This window comes from Ranitomeya variabilis, chromosome 6, assembly GCF_051348905.1.
Source record: "Ranitomeya variabilis isolate aRanVar5 chromosome 6, aRanVar5.hap1, whole genome shotgun sequence".
Classification (NCBI taxonomy): Eukaryota; Metazoa; Chordata; class Amphibia; order Anura; family Dendrobatidae; genus Ranitomeya; species Ranitomeya variabilis.
The window spans coordinates 51170807-51195029 of record NC_135237.1 but is presented as its reverse complement, the minus strand read 5'-3'; positions in this window follow the sequence as shown (position 1 = coordinate 51195029).

Below are 24223 nucleotides of genomic sequence, written 5' to 3'. Positions count from 1 at the left end.
GCGCATGGCAGAGCTTGGAAGGGAAGGAGCGCCATTTGACTTTTCAATGCAAAATTGACTGGAATTGAGATGGGACGCCATGTTGCGTTTGGAGAGCCCCTGATGTGCCTAAACATTGAAACTCCCTACAAGTGACACCATTTTGGAAAGTAGACCCCCTAAGGAACTTATCTAGATGTGTGGTGAGCACTTTGACCCACCAAGTGCTTCACAGAAGTTTATAATGCAGAGCCGTAAAAATAAAAAATCATATTTTTTCACAAAAATGATCTTTTCGCCCCCAATTTTTTATTTTCCCAAGGGTAAGAGAAGAAATTGGACCCCAAAAAATGTTGTGCAATTTGTCCTGAGTACGCTGATACCCCATATGTGGGTGTAAACCATTGTTTGGGCGCATGGCAGAGCTTGGAAGGGAAGGAGCGCCATTTGACTTTTCAATGCAAAATTGACTGGAATTGAGATGGGACGCCATGTTGCGTTTGGAGAGCCCCTGATGTGCCTAAACATTGAAACTCCCTACAAGTGACACCATTTTGGAAAGTAGACCCCCTAAGGAACTTATCTAGATGTGTGGTGAGCACTTTGACCCACCAAGTGCTTCACAGAAGTTTATAATGCAGAGCCGTAAAAATAAAAAATCATATTTTTTCACAAAAATGATCTTTTCGCCCCCAATTTTTTATTTTCCCAAGGGTAAGAGAAGAAATTGGACCCCAAAAAATGTTGTGCAATTTGTCCTGAGTACGCTGATACCCCATATGTGGGTGTAAACCATTGTTTGGGCGCATGGCAGAGCTTGGAAGGGAAGGAGCGCCATTTGACTTTTCAATGCAAAATTGACTGGAATTGAGATGGGACGCCATGTTGCGTTTGGAGAGCCCCTGATGTGCCTAAACATTGAAACTCCCTACAAGTGACACCATTTTGGAAAGTAGACCCCCTAAGGAACTTATCTAGATGTGTGGTGAGCACTTTGACCCACCAAGTGCTTCACAGAAGTTTATAATGCAGAGCCGTAAAAATAAAAAATCATATTTTTTTCACAAAAATGATCTTTTTGCCCCCAATTTTTTATTTTCCCAAGGGTAAGAGAAGAAATTGGACCCCAAAAAATGTTGTGCAATTTGTCCTGAGTACGCTGATACCCCATATGTGGGTGTAAACCATTGTTTGGGCGCATGGCAGAGCTTGGAAGGGAAGGAGCGCCATTTGACTTTTCAATGCAAAATTGACTGGAATTGAGATGGGACGCCATGTTGCGTTTGGAGAGCCCCTGATGTGCCTAAACATTGAAACTCCCTACAAGTGACACCATTTTGGAAAGTAGACCCCCTAAGGAACTTATCTAGATGTGTTTTGAGAGCTTTGAACCCCCAAGTGTTTCACTACAGATTATAACGCAGAGCCGTGAAAATAATTTTTTTTTTTTTTCTCAAAAATGATTTTTTAGCCCCCAGCTTTGTATTTTTACAAGGGTAACAGAATAAATTGGACCCCAAAATTTGTTTTCCAATTTGTCCTGAGTACGCTGATACCCCATATGTGGGGGGGAACCACTGTTTGGGCGCATGACAGAGCTCGGAAGGGAAGGAGCGCCATTTGGAATGCAGACTTAAATGGATTGGTCAGCAGCCGTCACGTTGCATTTGCAGAGCCCCTGATGTACCCAAACAGTACAAACCCCCCACAAGTGACCCCATATTGGAAACTAGACCTCCCAAGGAACTTATCTAGATGTGTTTTGAGAACTTTGAACCCCCAAGTGTTTCACTAAAGTTTATAGCGCAAAGCCGTGAAAATAAAAATTCTTTTTTTTTTTTCACAAAAATGATTTTTTAGCCCCCAGTTTTGTATTTTCACAAGGGTAACAGGATAAATTAGACCCCAAAAGTTGTTGTCCAATTTGTCCTGAGTACGCTGATACCCCATATGTCGGGGGGAACCACTGTTTGGGCGCATGACAGAGCTCGGAAGGGAAGGAGCGCCATTTGGAATGCAGCCTTAAAGGGAACCTGTCACCTGAATTTGGCGGGACCAGTTTTGGGTCATATGGGCGGGGTTTTCGGGTGTTTGATTCACCCTTTCCTTACCCGCTGGCTGCATGCTGGCCGCAATATTGGATTGAAGTTAATTCTCTGTCCTCTGAAGTACACGCCTGCGCAAGGCAATATTGCCTTGCGCTGGCATGTACTCCAGAGGACAGAGAATGAACTTCAATCCAATATTGCGGCCAGCATGCAGCCAGCGGGTAAGGAAAGGGTGAATCAAACACCCGAAAACCCCGCCCATATGACCCAAAACTGGTCCCGCCAAATTCAGGTGACAGAGTCCCTTTAAATGGATTGGTCTGCAGGCGTCACGTTGCATTTGCAGAGCCCCTGATGTACCCAAACAGTACAAACCCCCCACAAGTGACCCCATATTGGAAACTAGACCTCCCAAGGAACTTATCTAGATGTGTTGTGAGAACTTTGAACCCCCAAGTGTTTCACTACAGTTTATAATGCAGAGCCGTGAAAATAAAACATCTTTTTTTTCCCACAAAAATGATTTTTAGCCCCCCAAATTTTTATTTTCCTAAGGATAACAAGAGAACTTGGACCCCAGAAGTTGTTGTTCAATTTGTCCCGAGTACGCTGATAACACATATGTTGGGGTAAACCCCTTTTTGGGCGCACGGGAGAGCTCGGAAGGGAAGGAGCACTGTTTTACTTTTTCAACGCAGAATTGGCTGGAATTGAGATTGGACGCCATGTCGCGCTTGGAGAGCCCCTGATGTGCCTGGACAGTGGAAACCCCCCAATTCTACCTGAAACCCTAACCCAAACACACCCCTAACCCTAATCCCAACGGTAACCCTAACCACACCCCTAGCCCTGACACACCCATAATTCTAATCCCAACCCTAATCCAAACGTAAATGTAATCCAAACCCTAACCCTAACTTTAGCCCCAACCCTAACTTTAGCCCCAACCCTAACTTTACCTCCAACCCTAGCCCTAACCCTAACCCTACCCCTAACCCTAAACGTGACTGAAATACGTGGCACTGAAATACGTGGCACTGAAATACGTGGCACTGAAATACGTGGCACTGAAATACGTGATACGTGGCACTTAAATACGTGGCACTGAAACATGTGGCACTGAAATACGTGGCACTGAAATACGTGGCACTGAAATACGTGGCACTGAAATACGTGGCACTGAAATACGTGATACGTGGCACTTAAATACGTGGCACTGAAACACGTGGCACTGAAATACGTGGCACTGAAATACGTGGCACTGAAATACGTGGCACTGAAATACGTGGCACTGAAATATGTGATACGTGGCACTTAAATACGTGGCACTGAAACACGTGGCACTGAAATACGTGATACGTGGCACTGAAATACGTGGCACTGAAATACGTGGCACTGAAATACGTGGCACTGAAATACGTGCAACTGAAATACGTGGTACTAAAATATGTGGCACTGAAATACGTGATACGTGGCACTGAAATACGTGGCACTGAAACACGTGCCACTGAAATACGTGATACGTGGCACTGAAATACATGGCACTGAAATACGTGGCACTGAAATACGTGGCACTGAAATACGTGGCACTGAAATACGTGGCACTATGACTGTCAGAAAATGTTCATTAAACGGTTAGGGGTGAGGTTAGGGGTAGAGTTAGGGTTAGGGTTTGGATCCCTTTATCACCTTGATGGTGGTGGGTGGCTTTTCAGTGTGTTTTCTGTTTTTTTCGATAAAAATGCATGCGTTTTTAACGCAAACAAACGCATGTGCTTAAAAACGCAAGAAAATACTGCAGGTTGTATTTCTGAAAATGAACGCATGCAGAAAAAAACCGCATGCGTTTGAAAACGCGACCAAACGCGTACAAAAAAACCGCATGCGTTTTCAATGTTAAATATAGGGAAAAAACGCATGCGTTTTTTTGTGCAAAAAACGCTGCAGACAAAAACGGAAGTGTGAAACCAGCGACGCTTTTTATAGCAAAAAAGTTTTTGCGTCTCCACATTTTGAGACCTATAATTTTTCCACATTTGCTCCACAGAGTCATGTGAGGTCTTGTTTTTTGCGGGACGAGTTGACGTTTTTATTGGTAACATTTTCGGACACGTGACCGTTTTTGATCGCTTTTTATTCCGATTTTTGTGAGGCAGAATGACCAAAAACCTGCTATTCATGAATTTCTTTTGGGAGAGGCGTTTATACCGTTCCGGGTTTGGTAAAATTGATAAAGCAGTTTTATTCGTCGGGTCAGTACGATTACAGCGATATCTCATTTATATCATTTTTTTTATGTTTTGGCGCTTTTATACGATAAAAACTATTTTATAGAAAAAATAATTATTTTGGTATCGCTTTATTCTCAGGACTATAACTTTTTTATTTTTTTGCTGATGATGCTGTATGGCGGCTTGTTTTTTGCGGGACAAGATGACGTTTTCAGCGGTACCATGGATATTTATATCAGTCTTTTTGATCGCGTGTTATTCCACTTTTTGTTCGGCGGTATGGTAATAAAGCGTTGTTTTTTGCCTCGTTTTTTTTTTTTTTTTTCTTACGGTGTTTACTGAAGGGGTTAACTAGTGTGGCAGTTTTATAGGTTGGGTCGTTACGGACGTGGCGATACTAAATATGTGTACTTTTATTGTTTTTTTTTAAAATTTAGATAAAGAAATGTATTTATGGGAATAATATATTTTTTTTTTTTTCATTATTTTGGAATATTTTTTTTTATTTTTTCTTACACATTTGGAAATTTTTTTTTTTACTTTTTTACTTTGCCCCAGGGGGGGACAATACAGATCGGTGATCTGTCAGTTTGCATAGCACTCTGACAGATCACCGATCTGATTGAAGTGCAGGCTGCTTCACAGTGCCTGCTCTGAGCAGGCGTCTGTGAAGCCACCTCCCTCCCTGCAGGACCCGGATCCGCGGCCATCTTGGATCCGGGTCTGGAGCAGGCAGGGAGGGAGGTAAGACCCTCGCAGCAACGCGATCACATCGCGTTGCTGCGGGGGGCTCAGGGAAGCCCGCAGGGAGCCCTCTCCCTGCGCGATGCTTCCCTGCATCGCCGGCACATCGCGATCATGTTTGATCGCGGTGTGCCGGGGGTTAATGTGCCGGGGGCGGTCCGTGACCGCTCCTGGCACATAGTGCCGGATGTCAGCTGCGATATGCAGCCGACACCCGGCCGCGATCGGCCGCGCTCCCCCCGTGAGCGCGGCCGATCGGCTATGACGTACTATCCCGTCGGCGGTCATACGGGCCCACCCCACCTCGACGGGATAGTACGTCAAATGTCGGGAAGGGGTTAAGGACTGGAAAAAATTCCAAGAGATTCCACTTCGATAGTGCTGGGCAGACCGCCTGATCTAATAGTATGGGCGTCATTAATAGGCTGTAAGCCAGACACTGTGCACTACTTGTGTGTGATCAGCGCCCTATACAAGCCGCTTTTGTGCAATTTAATATCAAGCCATCACCCCCGCCATGAGTTGGTAGGTTGTGAGTGGTTGTCTCATCAGTATTTTGCTCCTGTGTTGCCGCCATCTTTACTATATGGGTTTGCTGCATCCTGATAGTGCATTAGTTCTGATAACGGGGCAGGTAGATACTGCTGCCTCTGTTTTTGGTGCATTAATTCTTACATTTTTGGAGGATTTTTAGTCTTCTTTTTGTGGCTTTGCGATTTAGTTTTATTCCCTAATGATGCATAATCTAATTGATCTAATGATCAGTACACTGCAGTTATCACATAAGCACTATGCACTTCATTCCCATTTACTTGTCACAGATTTTTTTCCTTCTATTCAGATCTATAAATCTCCATTCTAGAATCATATTTTTGTATGAATGACATTAGAAATGGTGCCTGCCCGGAGCACATGTACTGTTCTCGTGTCACTGGTGTCCCGGCCAGTCTGCACGCCTGCGTCGCCTTCATGCCTGCAATGATAACCTTGTATTCCACTGGGCCATGAGTCGGAATACCATTATTGTGAGTTACCCAATGTACGGTGCATGTGCCATTAGAATATGCTTCATTTATTTAATCCAGTCATATGACCATGACATTTGTTTCCCCATCTGAGAAAATCGTATCACACTGACCAGTGTGTGGTTTGCACAATTGACCATGTTCTGATGAGAGAATATACTACCAAGTGACCCTAGCTTAAGGCACCACACCAGTGTTTTTTTTAATTGCACCGTTGAAGTGGTGCTTTAAGGCCAGAGTCACTCTAGCGTAGAGCATCGGATGTGATATGCTAATGACACTCGGCTCCTGCTCTGCAGTGAGTGGGAGCCGAGTGTCTGTGCTCCGATGCGCCCCCATGAGAGGATCAGGGCACAACTGTGGAGGAGACAGAGAAATTAATTTCTCCGTCTCCTTTGCTGCTGGCATCAGTGTATATCGCACTGCACTTGGGTGACATCAGAGTGCAGCGCGATGTTTCACACCCACCCATAAACGTAAATGGGTGCGAATGATCAGAGCCTTGCTGTCAAGCGCAGCATGCTGCGATTGTTCTTGCATGCCGAATTGGCATTAGAAAATAATTGCAGATCTGAGCTGCACCACAGAGTAACACTGTGCAGAGTGCTAAGCAATGTTTTATCACATAGCATTCGGCCATATGGTACGGTAGTGTGACTCAAATATAATTCCCCTGTCCCCTGTCTTATACTCACCTTCTGCTCCCTTCATCAGTTTCCTGCGTCGCTCCAGTCCTCGTTCTGGGTGTCATAGACTTGCATTGAGAGCTTGTGACGCAGCTTCTGACTTCCGACCAGACAGAGCCTACACTCACAAGATGGCGCCACGGGATTGGATCGTCATCGAAAAACGGTGAAGATGCCGGAGGGCGAGTATGCGACTGGGTGTGGGGGACTTATGCTTAAAGCACCACTCCAGTGCTGAAAAAAAAAATGCTGGAGTGGTGCTTTAAAACTAAGGTTAAGAGTGTAACTTTTGAGCAATAATGCAGCTTGTGCAGTGGCACAAAGAATTGCTGTGCTTCAGTATTCTGGATGTATGGACACACTTATTTTCATTTAGAAACTCCCTTCCATGTGATGGAGCATGCCATAGAGAATCTGTTTGGGTAGACTAATACCTTGGTATAACATTTTGTCTAGTGCAAGTCCAGAGCTCAGTAAGTATTGTGGATCCATATGACAATGTGTATGTGCCTTTATTTTTCTTACATGCAAATAAGTTTAGTAAGTTGTGAGAATGACCAGCAGGGGGCACCATTTTTATTTAGCTTTTTTCTATAATTCTTGCTTCTACTCTTTGCCTTACAGCACTACACAGCACGGGTCCTTAAATTTATCTTTATGCCCTTCATCACGCTGTTTATTAGAAATGTTGAAATGTTTGAAATGTTATCTTGGTTTTTTTTTTTAATTCCCATAAATCTGAATAAACACAATAAATGGTTTAAAAAAAAAAGAAATCCATTTTTCCCAGGGTCCAAAAAAATGCAAATCCTTGTGCAAAGAAAAAAAAGGGCACTTGTTCTCAGCAGGGAATTCCCCAGTAGATTATTTTCTGCTGATTAAATTCCTATGTAAAGGAACACTAAGCACAGATACAGCAGATATTGAAAAATATTCCAGCAATTCTTTCCATAATCTCCTCGTTCCCTTCAATCCTATTTATTTTCTCATACTGAGAAACGTCCCAGGTGTGGCAGTACAGATGGCTGCAGCAGAAGCCTCTCCCTTCTGTCTGGTCTGCAGTAGGACAAACCATTTTTAAGCAAACCCACTTGGCTAAAGAGGTGGTCGTCAGTCGTCCTCCAGGTAAAGAGGGGACTGATCACGAAATTTACCCTAGTGTCGTCTGCAGGATTTCTGCTATAAACTTTCAAACAGTAATTGGATAACTCACTAATCACTGAGGATCAATCTGCTGTGACCGCAGCGATCTAATCCCAAGAGTAGCAGGGCTCTGGAGCCTGGGAAATGGTGTCTCAAAAGAGTAGAGATGCAGATGTTTTACCTCCACTCCATTCATTGTCTATAGGACTGTGCTTTGCTTTCTCTGGCAGTCCCATAGCGAATGAATGGAGCACAGATTGATCATACGCACCTCTGCTCTCTTCAAGGATGACTCTACAGAGCTTGGTTCCTGAGTTCCAGAGCCCATTCTCTGGATTGCAGTTGGAACGCCAGTGATTTAAATGTTAGCCCTCATCCTATGGATAGGAGATAACTATGATTAAGGTCATAGTTTTAGTTGATACAGAACAAAACTGGTGACAGTATCCCTTTAATTATTTTTTATGCTTTATTTCAGTTGTCCATCATATTATTTTATTGGGCACATTCTTTTATGCAGATCTTCACAATTTTTTGGATGAAGCAAACACATTTACTATTGGTCCTGCTACTGTCCCCCCCCATATAGCAAATGATAGAAAGTGGTAGTCTGAAGCTCAGACTCAGTATGTCACTGTAATTACCGCAATTATAGTGGTAAAAGGATATCAGGGGTGAGTACAGTTATGCAGCCCTGGAGTCCTGTCTGTGACTGTAAACCCGTTAAATACCGCTGTCACTCTCTGACAGCGGCATTTTCCAAGAATAAGCATGGGTGCGCGTCGTTCCATGTGCCCATCGGCACGCCTGTCACCGGTGGATTGCTATGACAGCCGGGGGTCTGTTGAAAACCTCTGTGCTTTTCATCACAAAGCTCCTTTGAAACTCTGCCTACGGCCGGACAATTGCAGCTTCAAGTTCCCTAAGGGGACTCTTAAGAACAGTCTAAGTAAATGAAAAATGGTTAACAAATTGTTATTTTTAACTTTTTCAGACATGAAAGACCATTATTGATAAAAAGCAACTGCTATTTCTGCAGAAAAGAAAAGCCCTTTTTGTTGCAAAATTCACTTTAATAACCTAAAACGTAAAAGTCTTTTAAGCATTTCAAACAGTACATGCAAAAAATCTGGAAAATGTATCTTCAAAACTGCATGCGTGTTAAAAGTTTAAGGATGTTTTCTGCTATAAAGTGAAACCCAGAAGAAATAAATGAAACTACGGCCACTTCAAACAGGTATCACTTTCAGTTTCTACAAACAAGGCCATAGCTTGAAATATCGGGTTCTTTTGACACACAGAGGTGGCGGAGGCAGAGGAGACGGTGGCGGAGGAGACGGCGGAGGCGGTGGCGGAGGAGGCCTCCTGTGTAAGAGCAGTGATGGCGCCTTGTACTTCAAAAGTAACAATCATTTAATACATGATCTCAGCCGGGCACATTTGACTCTGAAACGCTGCAATGTTTCTGAGAAAGGCCGGCGTCACACTCAGCGTAAGACAATACGGTCCGTTTTTTACAGCCGTAATACGGCCGTAATACGGAGAAATGTTCCCAAAATAGTGATCCGTAGGCAGGGTGTGTCAGCGTATTTTGCGCATGGCATCCTCCGTATGTAATCCGTATGGCATCCGTACTGCGATATTTTCTCGCAGGCTTGCAAAACCGACATCTAATGGATTTATGTGCTCAAATGTTGGGTAAAACATATATACAGTATATATATATATATATATATATATATATATATATATATATATATATATATATATATATGTCATTGAGACACACACATATATATATATATATATATATATATATATATTCTGTATTTAGATTTCATTCAGCGCGATATCTGTGAACAGCCGGTAATTCAATTGCCGGCTTCTCATTTCTCCTTCCCAAACCCGACATGATATGAGACATGGTTTACATACAGTAAACCATCTCATATCCCCTTTTTTTTGCATATTCCACACTACTAATGTTAGTAGTGTGTATGTGCAAAATTTGGCCGCTGTAGCTGCTAAAATAAAGGGTTAAATGGCGGAAAAAAATGGCGTGGGCTCCCGCGCAATTTTCTCCGCCAGAGTGGTAAAGCCAGTGACTGAGGGCAGATATTAATAGCCAGGAGAGGGTCCATGGTTATTGGCCCCCCCCCCCGTGGCTAAAAACATCTGCCCCCAGCCACCCCAGAAAAGGCACATCTGGAAGATGCGCCTATTCTGGCACTTGGCCACTCTCTTCCCACTCCCGTGTAGCGGTGGGATATGGGGTAATGAAGGGTTAATGTCACCTTGCTACTGTAAGGTGACATTAAGCCAGATTAATAATGGAGAGGCGTCAATTATGACGCCTATCCATTATTAATCCAATAGTACGAAATGGTTAATAAAACACACACACATGATTAAAAAGTATTTTAATGAAATAAACACACAGGTTGTTTTAATATTTTATTGCTCTCTCAATCCATTTGAAAACCCTCGCTTGGCAAAATAATAAACGCACAAGATACATACCCTCAGATGAACCGTCACGTCCCATGAGGTAATCCATCTGAAGGGGTTAATTATTTTACAGCCAGGAGCTGTGCTAATGCACTCTCGTGTCTGTAATCCCCGGGGAATGAAGGAAATCTGAGTGATCTGTACTTACATTGAGTTGCGGTGAGGCGCCCTCTGGTGGATGAACTCATATGAACTCGAGCGTGGGAACTTTTCCAAGGCTGCAGTTCATGAGAACATCCACCAGAGGGCGCCTCACCGCAACTCAATGTAAGTACAGATCACTCAGATTTCCTTCATTCCCCGGGGATTACAGACACCAGCGAGTGCATTAGCACAGCTCCTGGCTGTAAAATAATTAACCCCTTCAGATGGATTACCATGTTGGACGTGACGGTTCATCTGAGGGTATGTATCTTGTGCGTTTATTATTTTGTCAAGCGAGGGTTTTCAAATGGATTGAGAGAGCAATAAAATATTAAAACAACCGGTGTGTTTATTTCATTAAAACACTTTTTAATCATGTGTGTGTGTGTGTGTGTTTTTTAACCCTTTCAAACAATTGTATTAATAATGGATAGGTGTCATAATTGACGCCTCTCCATTATTAATCTGGCTTAATGTCACCTTACAATAGCAAGGTGGCATTAACCCTTCATTACCCCATATCCCACCACTACATGGGAGTGGGAAGAGAGTGGCCATGTGCCAGAATAGGCGCATCTTCCAGATGTGCCTTTTCTGGGGTGGCTGGGGGCAGATGTTTTTAGCCACGGGGGGGGGGGGGGGGCAATAACCATGGACCCTCTCCTGGCTATTAATATCTGCCCTCAGTCACTGGCTTTACCACTCTGGCGGAGAAAATTGCGCGGGAGCCCACGCCATTTTTTTCCGCCATTTAACCCTTTATTTTAGCAGCTACAGCGGCCAAATTTTGCACATACACACTACTAACATTAGTAGTGTGGAATATGCAAAAAAAAAGGGGATATGAGATGGTTTACTGTCTGTAAACCATGTCTCATATCCTGTCGGGTTTGGGAAGGAGAAATGAAAAGCCGGCAATTGAATTACCGGCTTTTCACTAACACCGCTGCGTTTTTCTCGCAAGTCACACTGCTGGTCCGTGTGGAATCCGTATTTTTCTCGCCCCCATAGACTTTCATTGGCGATTTTTTTGCGCAGTACGCTGACAAACGCAGCATGCTGCGATTTTGTACGGCCGTAGAAAGCCGTATAATACTGAACCGTAATATACGGCTGATAGGAGCAGCCCTATTGAGAATAATTGTGCCGTTTGGCGAGTTTTATGGACGTATTTTCTGCGCTCTTACGTCCGTAAAACTCGCTAGTGTGACGCTGGCCAAAAACATACTTTAAAAGCTGCTGGAGACCAAGCAGCACCGACGACTAGTCGGACAGGCGGGTCCCAGTCAGCTTCTCCCTGCTACCCTTTAGTTATGTGACACAGTTGAATAACTAGAGTTTGATGGGCCCCGCTGCAAAACATGGTCCCCCCTACCCCATGTTGATCAGATGTGTGGACCCTAGCAGTAGTGTTCTAAATCCTATAAGGACATACGTGTTGCCCCCCCACTACTGTAGTAATATCCCCCATCTTGTACGTGCTAATGGCCCCCATCCTATACTAATATCACCCATCCTTGGCCTCTTTCTGGTATATATATCCTCCTGATTTATATGTCCCTCAACCTAGGCCCATCCTGGTATATACGTCTCCCATCCTAGGCCCATCCTGGTATATATGTCTCCCATCCTATGCCCATCCTGGTATATATGTCTCCCATCCTAGGCCCATCCTGGTATATATGTCTCCCATCCTAGGCCCATCCTGGTATATATGTCTCCCATCCTGGTATATTTGTCTCTCATCCTGGTATATTTGTCTCTCATCCTGGTATATATGTCTCCCATCCTGGTGTATATGTCTCCCATCCTGGTATATATAGCGCCCACACTGGGCCTTTCCTGGCATATATGTCTCCCATTCTGGTATACAGTATATAGCCCCCACACTGGGCCTATCCTGGTATATGTCTCCCATCCTGGTATATATGTCTCCCATCCTGGTATATATGTCTCTCATCCTGGTATAAATAGCCCCAACACTGGGCCCATCCTTTTATATATGTCTCCCATCCTGGTATATTTGCTTCTCATCCTGGTATATATGTCTTCCATCCTGGGCCCATCCTGGCACATACCATATGTGTCCCATCCTAGGCCCGTCCCGGTATATATGTCTCCCATCCTGGTATATATGTCTCCCATCCTAGGCCCATCCTGGTATATATGTCTCCCATCCTAGGCCCATCCTGGTATATATGTCTCCCGTCCTGGTATAAATAGCCCCAACACTGGGCCCATCCTGGAATTTATGTCTCCCAGGCTGGGCCCCTTTATGGTATATATGTCAGCCGTGCGGTCATTATACTGTGTGTAGAGGAGCTGTGGGGCCATCATCCTGTGTATAGGGGAGCTATGGGAGCATTATACTGTGTATAGGGGAGCTGATGGTCTATTATACTACAACTCTGGCAAAAATTAAGAGACCGCTGCAAAATGTTCAGTTTGTCTGATTTTTCTCTTTATAGTTATATTTTTGAGTAAAATGTAAATTGTTCTTTTATTCAATAAACTTCTGACAACATGTCTTCGAATTTCCAAGCAATAAATTTTGAATTTTTTTCTGACAAAGAAAAATGGTCGAAATTAAAAAAAAAAACCCTCAGTGCTTTCAGACCTCAAATAATGCAAAGAAAACAAGTTCATAATCATTTAGAAACAACAATACTAATGTTTTAACTCAGGAAGAGTTCAGAAATCAATATTTTGTGGAATAACCATGATTTTTAATCACAGCTTTCATGCGTCTTGGCATGCTTTCCACCAGTCTTTCACACTGCTTCTGACACAAAAATGTAAGCAGTTCTTCTTTGTTTGATGGCTTGTGACTATCCATCATCCTCTTGATTATATTCCAGAGGTTTTCAATGGGGTTCAGGTCTGGAGATTGGGCTGCCCATGACAGGGATTTGATATGGTGGTCTCTTAATTTTTGGCAGAGCTGTATGTATAGGGGAGCTGTGGGCCCGTCCAACTGTGTATAGGGAGTTGTACAAGGAAGGACTCAGGACTAGTGTTGAGCATTCCGATGCTGCAAGTATCGGGTATCGGCCGATACTTGCTGTATCGGAATTTCCGATACCGAGATCCGATATTTTTGTAATATCGGATATCGGTATTGAAACAACATTAATGTAAAAAGGTGTAAAAGAAAGAATTAAAATAAAAAAAATCGCTATACTCACCTGTCCGACGCAGCCGGGACCTCGGCGATTGTAAGCGGCAGCGTTGTTTCTTTAAAATTCGCGCTTTTACTTGCTTACGTGAATTCCCGGCTTCTGATTGGTCAGGGCGGCCATGTTGCCGGGACTCGGACCAATCACAGCAAGCCGTGACGAAATTACGTCACGGCTTGCTGTGATTGGTCCGCGTCCCGGCAACATGGCCGCCATTAACCAATCACAAGCCGTGACGTCACGGGAGGCTGGACACGCGCTTATTTTGAAAAGCGCGCGTGTCCAGCCTCCCGTGACGTCACGGCTTGTGATTGGTCACGGCGCCATATTGCCGGGATGCGGACCAATCACAGCAAGCCGTGACGAAATTACGTCACGGCTTGCTGTGATTGGTCCGCGTCCCAGGAACATGGCCGCCATTAACCAATCACAAGCCGTGACGTCACGGGAGGCTGGACACGCGCTTATTTTGAAAAGCGCGCGTGTCCAGCCTCCCGTGACGTCACGGCTTGTGATTGGTCACGGCGCCATATTGCCGGGACGCGGACCAATCACAGCAAGCCGTGACGTAATTTCGTCACGGCTTGCTGTGATTGGTCCGAGTCCCGGCAACATGGCCGCCCTGACCAATCAGAAGCCGGGAATTCACGTAAGCAAGTAAAAGCGCGAATTTTAAAGAAACAACGCTGCCGCTTACAATCGCCGAGGTCCCGGCTGCGTCGGACAGGTGAGTATAGCGATATTTTTTATTTTAATTCTTTATTTTACACATTTATATGGTTCCCAGGGCCTGAAGGAGAGTTTCCTCTCCTTCAGACCCTGGGAACCATCAGGAATACCGTCCGATACCTGAGTCCCATTGACTTGTATTGGTATCGGGTATCGGTATCGGATTGGATCCGATATTTTGCCGGTATCGGCCGATACTTTCCGATACCGATACTTTCAAGTATCGGACGGTATCGCTCAACACTACTCAGGACATTATTAAATGTTAAGTGGGCACCTAAGAAACATTTTTTTGTAGGAGCACTTAGGGTATTGTGGCCGTCAAAGGTACACATGGGGCATTACTACTTTCTAGGGGAAAAATGTGGACATTGTTTTCTAGGTCACTTGCACAGGGTTATAAATATTTTCAAGGGGACAATTTTACCATATAGAGGGCACAAAGGAGGCATTTTACTTTGCAAGGGGCACAATGGTGGGCATTATTAAGCGGGGCACTAAGAGGAGGACTATTATTGTACCACACAGCCGATGCAGTAATAGGGACACATATGGCAGCAGTGGATCAGCATTGGGTTGAGGAGTTTATGCAGGTTCGGAATAGATGGGGACGGTGCAGGAAATGTGAGAAGTCAGATGTGTCTTTGTTGTAATCTGTGCTGACATGTTGTGACTGGAAAAAGTGTTCATGTCAGTCTGGGCCAGATGGAGAAGACTTGAAAAGTGAACAACTCCATCAGAAAGAACGTCCTCTGTAAGTCTCCATCTATATCTGTACTGTGATCACTTGTATCTTCTACTACTACATGTCACCATATGACAGTAGTGTCCATGTTGGTCTTTGTATAGGGAGTTATTTTCAGTAACAGAGCCGCCATCTGAGGTTCCCCTGTGCCCACAATTAGGGTGCGCCACTATAGTTGGAATCAGGGTTACCGGTTATGGGGGCACTCACCCCCTGAGCTGAACCTCTAGTTACACCTCTGGTGACCACTCTGTAACAGTCATCCACCAATTGTCCACCATACTTTAGATTATAATTCTAATTATTATTATTATTATTCTAATATTTCAAGTTGTTCCTTCTTTTTTATTTAATCTCCACATAATCCATATCTCTATGAGTTACAGCGGGAGCGGACAGATGTGGTGTGAGGTCTTGTTTCCACAAGATTTAGGTCCTTTGTGGAAAACTACACCTTCCCTCAGGGACAGATATACCGATCCTTTATTATATCTTTTTTTATTGTGTTGTTTTTTTTGGCGTTTTGATCTGATCTACTCATTTAGTGATTAGCAGTTACAGGGATTTTCCAACATCATTTGATCTTAACAGTTTGGCATACTATCTGTCGCGTGCAACTGACTGACTATATATATATATATATTTTTTTTTTTTTTTTGCAGTTATACTAAAAATCCTCACGGGATGGTCACTTTTTTTTAAAGAAGAGTTTCCTGATGTTTAAGGGTTTTTCCACGATATTGATTATTTAACAGGAGCTGCTCCACTCCATACATTGTTTGCATTCAGCCAGAGATGAACACAGTTGATTAGTTGGGGGTCCTCATCGATTTTATGTTTAGTCGGCCCTATGTAATGTCATGCATGCATCATGTCACAGTGATGACGGCGCACCAGGCCTACTAACTGGAAGAGATGCCAGGGAAGACGTCATGTCAGAGGAGGTTAGCAGTCATGCATGTCTTTTATATTTGCTATACATTGGTATAAATTGCACATATACCAATATGGATTCTGGAGGCTACATCTGCAGGGGTGAACCTAGCCTCTCTGCTGCCTGAGGTGAACTGTAAAATGGCGCCCCCCCATACACCTCGTACACACACACGTGGCTCAGCTCCGCACACCTGGTACACGCGGCTCAGCTCCGCACACCTCGTACACACATGCGGCTCAGCTCCACACACCTCGTACACACATGCGGCTCAGCTCCGCACACCTCGTACACACACACGCGGCTCAGCTCCGCACACCTCGTACACACACGCGGCTCAGCTCCGCACACCTCGTACACACACGCGGCTCAGCTCCGCACACCTCGTACACACACGCGGCTCAGCTCCGCACACCTCGTACACACACGCGGCTCAGCTCCGCACACCTCGTACACACGCGGCTCAGCTCCGCACACCTCGTACACACGCGGCTCAGCTCCGCACACCTCGTACACACGCGGCTCAGCTCCGCACACCTCGTACACACGCGGCTCAGCTTCGCACACCTCGTACACACACGCGGCTCAGCTCCGCACACCTCGCACACACACACGTGGCTCAGCTCCGCACACCTCGCACACACACACGTGGCTCAGCTCCGCACACCTCGCACACACACACGTGGCTCAGCTCCGCACACCTCGCACACACACACGGCTCAGCTCTGCACACCTCGTACACACACGCGGCTCAGCTCCGCACACCTCGTACACACACGCGGCTCAGCTCCGCACACCTCGTACACACGCGGCTCAGTTTCGCACACCTCGTACACACGCAGCTCAGCTCTGCACACACACAGCTCTGCACACACACAGCTCCACCACATCCACACTGTAAACCCCTCCTGACCCTACGCATAAGCTTTCCCTTTTCCAGCACCATGACAACCAGCACAGCAGAGTCTTGAATACACTGAGGCCACTGATCATGTGACCCCTGACTCCTCCCATCCTGTGACATCGTCACAGGTCCTGTGCGCACAGAACAGCCTTCTATGAGCAGCCCCAGTAGATGCAGGTTGAGGACCTGTCATGATGTCACGATCACGTGACCGGTCACATGAGTCGGGAAGGGCTGGATGAGGGGATTCGGCCTTTCTGGACGGTTGGAAGCCTTGACTACAGTAGTAACTGAACCTGTGTCTACGACGCAAATTCAGTTACTACACCGGCCGAATCTGCCGCCCCCTCTCTTTATTGAAGGCAGTGCCGCTGGAAATGGTGTCTGCTCTATTCAGAAGTTACCAGGACCACTGCATTCGGTTTTGATGTCTTGATTGTGGGCAGGGTTTTTGTTCTGCAGATGTTTGAGGCTTATTCATCAAGTTTCACACAAATGTGCTCCAGTCTGAAATGTTTGCAAAAAGTTTGAGTCATCTTAGCAGAACGTGCGCCCTTTTGCTCTAAAAATGTCACAAAAAAAGTTTAAAGACAAAAATTACTTTTCATAAAATTCATGAACTACGTCCTCCATTTTGAAGAATTTGGCTAAAAAAAACCATCAACTAACATCAGAAGAAAAAAAACGAAACTGACTTGCAAAAAAGCAAATTATGAATCGCCCCCATAGTGTTTACTATTTTTTTTATCAATACTCACTGTACCTCCCTTGATAAAACTCATCACTTCTGCTTTTTTGGGATTTCTCATGCATGACTTAGGCGTTACTGCAATGTCTAATGTGTCATAGTTTGTTTTTCTTATGTGAAATGTTTTAAGTTATCTCCTGAACTATTAATAACTTCCAGAAAACTAATTAATTGAGTTGTTTTGTTCTCTTGGTTACATCAGGCTTTGGTTTTGTTGATGACCTTTGCAGACCTGAGGGGTCTAATACTCATCTGTGAGGAAAACGGACGAGTGCAAAAATCGCATTGCACTCTGACCAATGTTAATCTGCTCATCTGCGAATTTTTTTTTTTCTCAGCTCAGATCAGGATGAGAAAAAATTGCAGCCTGCTGTGATTGTCCTTGTACATTGGACAAGACTCACCAATGCAAGTCAATGGGTGCGATAAACAAAACGCAAGGCACTCGGACTATGTGACTGCCGTCCAATTTGTACACACTCATGTCCTTTGAAAAGCCGGCAATTCATCTGCCGCGTACAATAATATCACAGCGTGACAGGATAGAAATAGATACAGTATATACACATAGATATAAAGATGTCAGTGACATACTATATAATTAGTACAGTGATTTTGTAGCTTAGTGTACATGTATTTTATTACGAAATAAATTATTTTCTGAAAAAAATGGCATTTTATTAACCAGCAGAGGGAAATCAGACAGCTGCGGACAGATGTTTATAGCCTGGGAAGGCAGTAATGCCCATGGAACTTCCCAGGCTATTAATATCAGCTCACAGCTGTATACTTAGCCTTACTATTTATTAAAATGGGGGAAGAAATAAAAATATTTAAAATGAAGGAGAAGCGCTTCTTCTCAGCGCCGGAGTAGGAGCAATCAGACGCTGCGGTTTTCTGGCTCCACACTGTCGCGGTAATGCCGTGACAAATATGGCGTAAGTAGAGCTGGTTTGGTTAATGTAGATTCGTTAAATGAGTCTATGTCATTACTTCAATTAAAAGGACTCTATTCTGAGTGTTTTTTTTATACACTATCACTATGGGATTAGCAATGGGGGCATCTTATAGATACCTCTCCATTACTAACCTCTGGGTTTGATGTCACCTGACAATACAAAGGTGACATCAACCCCCCAACTATCACCCCACTTGTCACCGCACTAGAGGAAGTGCTCCTTCTCACATGTGCGAAACTCGGATGAGTCTCGCACGGCAATACCCTGGCACTGCACCCGGCACTCAGGAGTGCATGTATAGCTATGCGGCCGCACGCTCCGATCTGAGTGCCGGGTGCAGAGCCGGGTTTTAAACATGCGAGACTCATCCAAGTTGCTCGCAAGTGAGAAGGAGCCCTTAGTGTGAGAATTGGCACATATTATGGATGCGCCTTTTCAGAGGCGGCTAAGAGCTGATGTTTTTAGTTTGGAGTCTGGGAGGGGGTCAGTATCCATGGCCCCTTCCTAGGCTATTAAAATCAGCTCGCAGATGTCTGTCTACCCTTTGCTGGTTATTAATTACAGAGGGGGTCCTATGCCATTTTTTGGGGGGGTCCCCAATGTTAGTAACCGGTGAAGGCTAAGACTCTCTCGTAAATTACGTAGAGAATTGCTCTATGTAAAAGCTCATCATGTGATCGCATTCGCATGGAAATCAGATTGTACTCGAATGAAAATCGACTTTTCAGGAACAAAATTGGACTTTTTATTTTCACGGTGATTGATATAAGCCCTAAATAGCACTTTCTTTGAGCAAAGTATTGTATGAGTTTGTTCCTGTCGAATGTATCCACTGTGGATTTTGTCAGAGAAATGCTGAAGGCTTTTCCTGATTTGCATTGCAAAGAGTGAAATGATCAACAGTTAATTCCAAGGCATAAACTGAAATGCTGCGGATCCCGGATCTACACCACATGTTAACATACAACTGGAATTTCCAGATGGAAAGCTGCAGATCTGCCCACCCTGTGAGAACTTATCATACAACACTAGGAGGGGTTCACTCCTTGTTTGTTAACTCTTTAGTGACTGCAATGAGAAGACATTCACATCATATAGGACTAACCTGGTTCCATCTACTTATCAAGTTCTATAGTTTAGTATTGAAAGAAAGTAATTTCATTCTATCACATGGGATCTTCTCTAAACGAGAGCCCTTAAGTGATATGCATATGACAGAGGGCTGTCAGTGACAGGGGGCTGAGTGCCACAAAGGTAAAAACAAGAAAGACAAATCCGTTTTCTCATTCAGTCTGGGGAGGGGGTCGGTGGGGGCTCTTATACTCAGTAGGGGGTTGTAGGGGCCATCATATTGTGCGGGGGCATCATACTGACAGGTACTACACTGTATGTGTGGGGTACAACTGTAGGGAAGGAATCACTGTCAGGATACTATACTCAGTGTTTGTGTGCCATTTTTGGGAGCATCATACTCTAAAATGGCCATAAAAGGGAAACAGCAAGGAGCTTAAATAGGGATATACATCTTTTTTTTGTAGGGAGCAATTAGAACTTTTGCTATAGATCCCTGTGATTTCTATGTACACCACTGTCTGATATATGGGGTAGAGACCCTGATTCCAGCGATGTGTGACTTACTAGACTGTGTGTTGGTGTTTCAATAAAATCAGCAGGAGATTATCACTAGAGGACTAGGTGTCTCATGCCTCCTAGTCCTACCATGCCCCCACCACTGATTGGCAGCTTTCTGCCTATGCATAGTGTACACAGAAAGCTGCCAATCAGTTGTGTGGGCAGGGCTATACACAGCCCCTGCATTTGAGCTCTGCTATATCTGCAGCAGAGAAAACAGTGGTTGTATCACAACTGCTGCACCCAGTAAATTAAATTACACATCACTAGAATCAGGGTCTCTGTCCCTACATCATGTTGCTGTTAGATTACATAGCAAAAACCCGCAGACAGACTCCCTTTAAATGGTTTCTCTCACCTTCTTTCTTCAAGAGCCACCACTCCCCTAGCTCCTGGCTTCCTGTCTCCTGAAGATTGGCAGTTGGAACCAGCAGCATGGCTAATGAAGTGGAGGAGTGATCAGTTCAGACCAGCATGGTGACATGCTGGTCTGAACTGATCACCCCTCCACTTCATTAGCCGAGGCATCTTTGCCAGGGCGAAGAATGGGGGGCACTGAAACTGGCCAGAACCAGTGATCCAGCAAGCTTTAGAGAAAAGTACTTGCAAGTGATTGCTCCTTGCCTAGGAAAAGCAATCATGCTGAGGGGGCCGGTAACCTAAGCAATGGGCAGTAAACAATCAAATAAAAAAAATCCTCAGCCCTTGGAAACAAAGAGGAATTTTAATAAGAAATAAATTGTGAATTTGATTGTTTTTAAAGGGTTAATATAAGAGTAAATAATCTTTCAAGATTTTTTTTTTTACAGGTATTTTAATTGCAAGCAGAGTTTTGGTGCCCAGGTCTTGAGACACTCACTGATCATTCGTTAGAACCCGGAGAATTGTACATGGGGGCTGTGTGGGGGACATTACTGTGTAGGGGGGCTGTATGGGGGACAGCCTCCAATGGGGCTGTATGGGGACATAATGTCAAAGTTAATGAACATGCTGCGTTTTTTTTTCACGTGCACAAAAATTGCGGAATGCATTTAAATGATGGGATGCTTAATGTAAGCTTTTTTTAGCATTTTTTTCTGCAGAAAACAGCCAAAAAACTGCTAAAAAAACATGAAAAATCCTGAACGTGTGCACATAGCGTTAGACGCTACATTTTTGACGCAGCGTCAAAAACTCATCGTGGGAACGTAGCCTAACGAGGTCTAGCCCAAAGCAAAGGAATCTACTTGTGTGCACTATACACAGTAATGTGACACCTTGTAACACTACTGAGAAGTAATCAGTGTTAACTTTTCTGCATTGTCAGTACATGTCCCTAAACGTCTGCTTCGCTGGAATAATTAAAAGATTAATAATAAACTTGCTTCCTAGAAAACAAGTTTTATGGTGTGAGCTGTATGGGATATATCCAGCTGTGGATAGAAAGATGTAAGTTACAGGACGGTGCATTAAGTTATAACAAGATCTAATAATTGTCTTTTCTAGGTTAACTTAAAATGAACACAGCGATAAATACAAAAAGTCCCGTAATAATAAAAATGTTTATAGCATATGGTCTTAAAGGGGCTATCCAGGCTTGGGATTCAAATCTGCATTCACTCTATGTGAAGTGTGCGCACTGTCAGGATTCTTCGGTGCAGTCGCGCTTGACCACAAATATGTGATTTGTATACATAGCCTGCAAGCGGCTATGACCAGTCTCAATGTTCAGAACCAGGCCACCTGTGACAAACTCCTGGCAGGTGGGAATGCCAGGCCGAGCAGGAGGCCACAGAACACCTTGAAGCTGCAAAGCGGGAGGCAACAGAAAGCCATGAAGCTGCAGAGCGCTAGGTAGAACGGGAGGCCACAGAACGCCATGAAGCTGTAGAGTCTGAAGCTGCAGAGCACGTAGTATATTGCACAGCCCACGTAGTGTAGAGCACAGCCACATAGTATATAGCACAGCCCACGCAGTATATAACAGCCCACGTAGTATATAACACAGCCATGTAGTATATTGCACAGCCACGTAGTATATAGCACAGCCCATGTAGTGTAGAGCACAGCGACGTAGTATATAGCACAGCCCAGATAGTATATAGCATAGCCCACGCAGTATATAACACAGCCCATGCAGTATATAACACAGCCCACGTAGTATATAGCACAGCCCACGTAGTATATAGCACAGCCCAACAGTATATAACACAGCCCAGGTAGTATATAGCACAGCCCACGTAGTATATAGCACAGCCCACGCAGTATATAACACAGCCCATGTAGAATATAGCACAGCCACGTAGTATATTGCACAGCCACATAGTATATAGCACAGCCCATGTAGTGTAGAGCATAGCGACGTAGTATATAGCACAGCCCACATAGTATATAGTATAGCCCACACAGTATATTACACAGCGACGCAGTATATAGCACAGCCCACATAGCATATAGCACAGCCCACGTAGTATATATAGCACAGCCAACGCAGTATATAACACAGCCCATGTGGTATATAGCACAGCCATGTAGTATATTGCACAGCCATGTAGTATATTGCACAGCCCACGTAGTGTAGAGCACAGCCACATAGTATATAGCACAGCCCACGCAGTATATAACACAGCCCACGTAGTATATAACACAGCCCATGCAGTATATAACACAGCCCACGTAGTATATAGCACAGCCCACGTAGTATATAGCACAGCCCAACAGTATATAACACAGCCCAGGTAGTATATAGCACAGCCCACGTAGTATATAGCACAGCCCACGCAGTATATAACACAGCCCATGTAGAATATAGCACAGCCACGTAGTATATTGCACAGCCACATAGTATATAGCACAGCCCATGTAGTGTAGAGCATAGCGACGTAGTATATAGCACAGCCCACATAGTATATAGTATAGCCCACACAGTATATTACACAGCGACGCAGTATATAGCACAGCCCACATAGCATATAGCACAGCCCACGTAGTATATATAGCACAGCCAACGCAGTATATAACACAGCCCATGTGGTATATAGCACAGCCATGTAGTATATTGCACAGCCATGTAGTATATTGCACAGCCCACGTAGTGTAGAGCACAGCCACATAGGATATTGCACAGCCACGTAGTATATAGCACAGCCCACGCAGTATATAACAGCCCACGCAGTATGTAACACAGCCCACGCAGTATGTAACACAGCCCATGCAGTAACAGCCCACACAGTATATAGCACAACCCACGCAGTATGTAACACAGCCCAGCAGTATATAACACAGCCCACGCAGTATGTAACACAGCCCATGTAGTATATAGCACAGCCATGTAGTATATAGCAATGTGGGCACCATATCCGTTAAAAAAATAATTAAAATAAAGAATAGTTATATACTCACCTTCCGGTGGCCCCCGGATTGAGTGATGCTCCTCGCGACGCTCCGTTCCCAGTAATGCCTTACAGCAATAACTCGTGATGATGTAGCGGTCTCGCGAGACCGCTATGTCATCACGGGTCGATGCTGCAATGCATTCTTGGGACCGGAGAGTCGCGAGGAGCGGGAAAGAACGCCGGAAGGTGAGAATATAATGATTTTTTTTTTTTATTATTATTTTTAACATTATATGTTTTTACTATTGATGCTGCATAGGCAGCATCAATAGTAAAAACTTGGTCATACTTACAGGGTTAATGGCAGCGTTAACGGACTGCTAAAACGCTATGTGGGCGCTGACTGGAGGGAAGTATGGAGGGGGCACTGACTGGAAGGGAGTAGGGAGGGGACAGTTTGCGTCCAGACTGTGCTTGTTGCTGATTGGTTGCGCCCAGCCGGCCGCGACCAATCAGCGACCCGGGATTTCCGGGACAGACAAACAGACGGAAGTGGATCTTAGACGATTATATA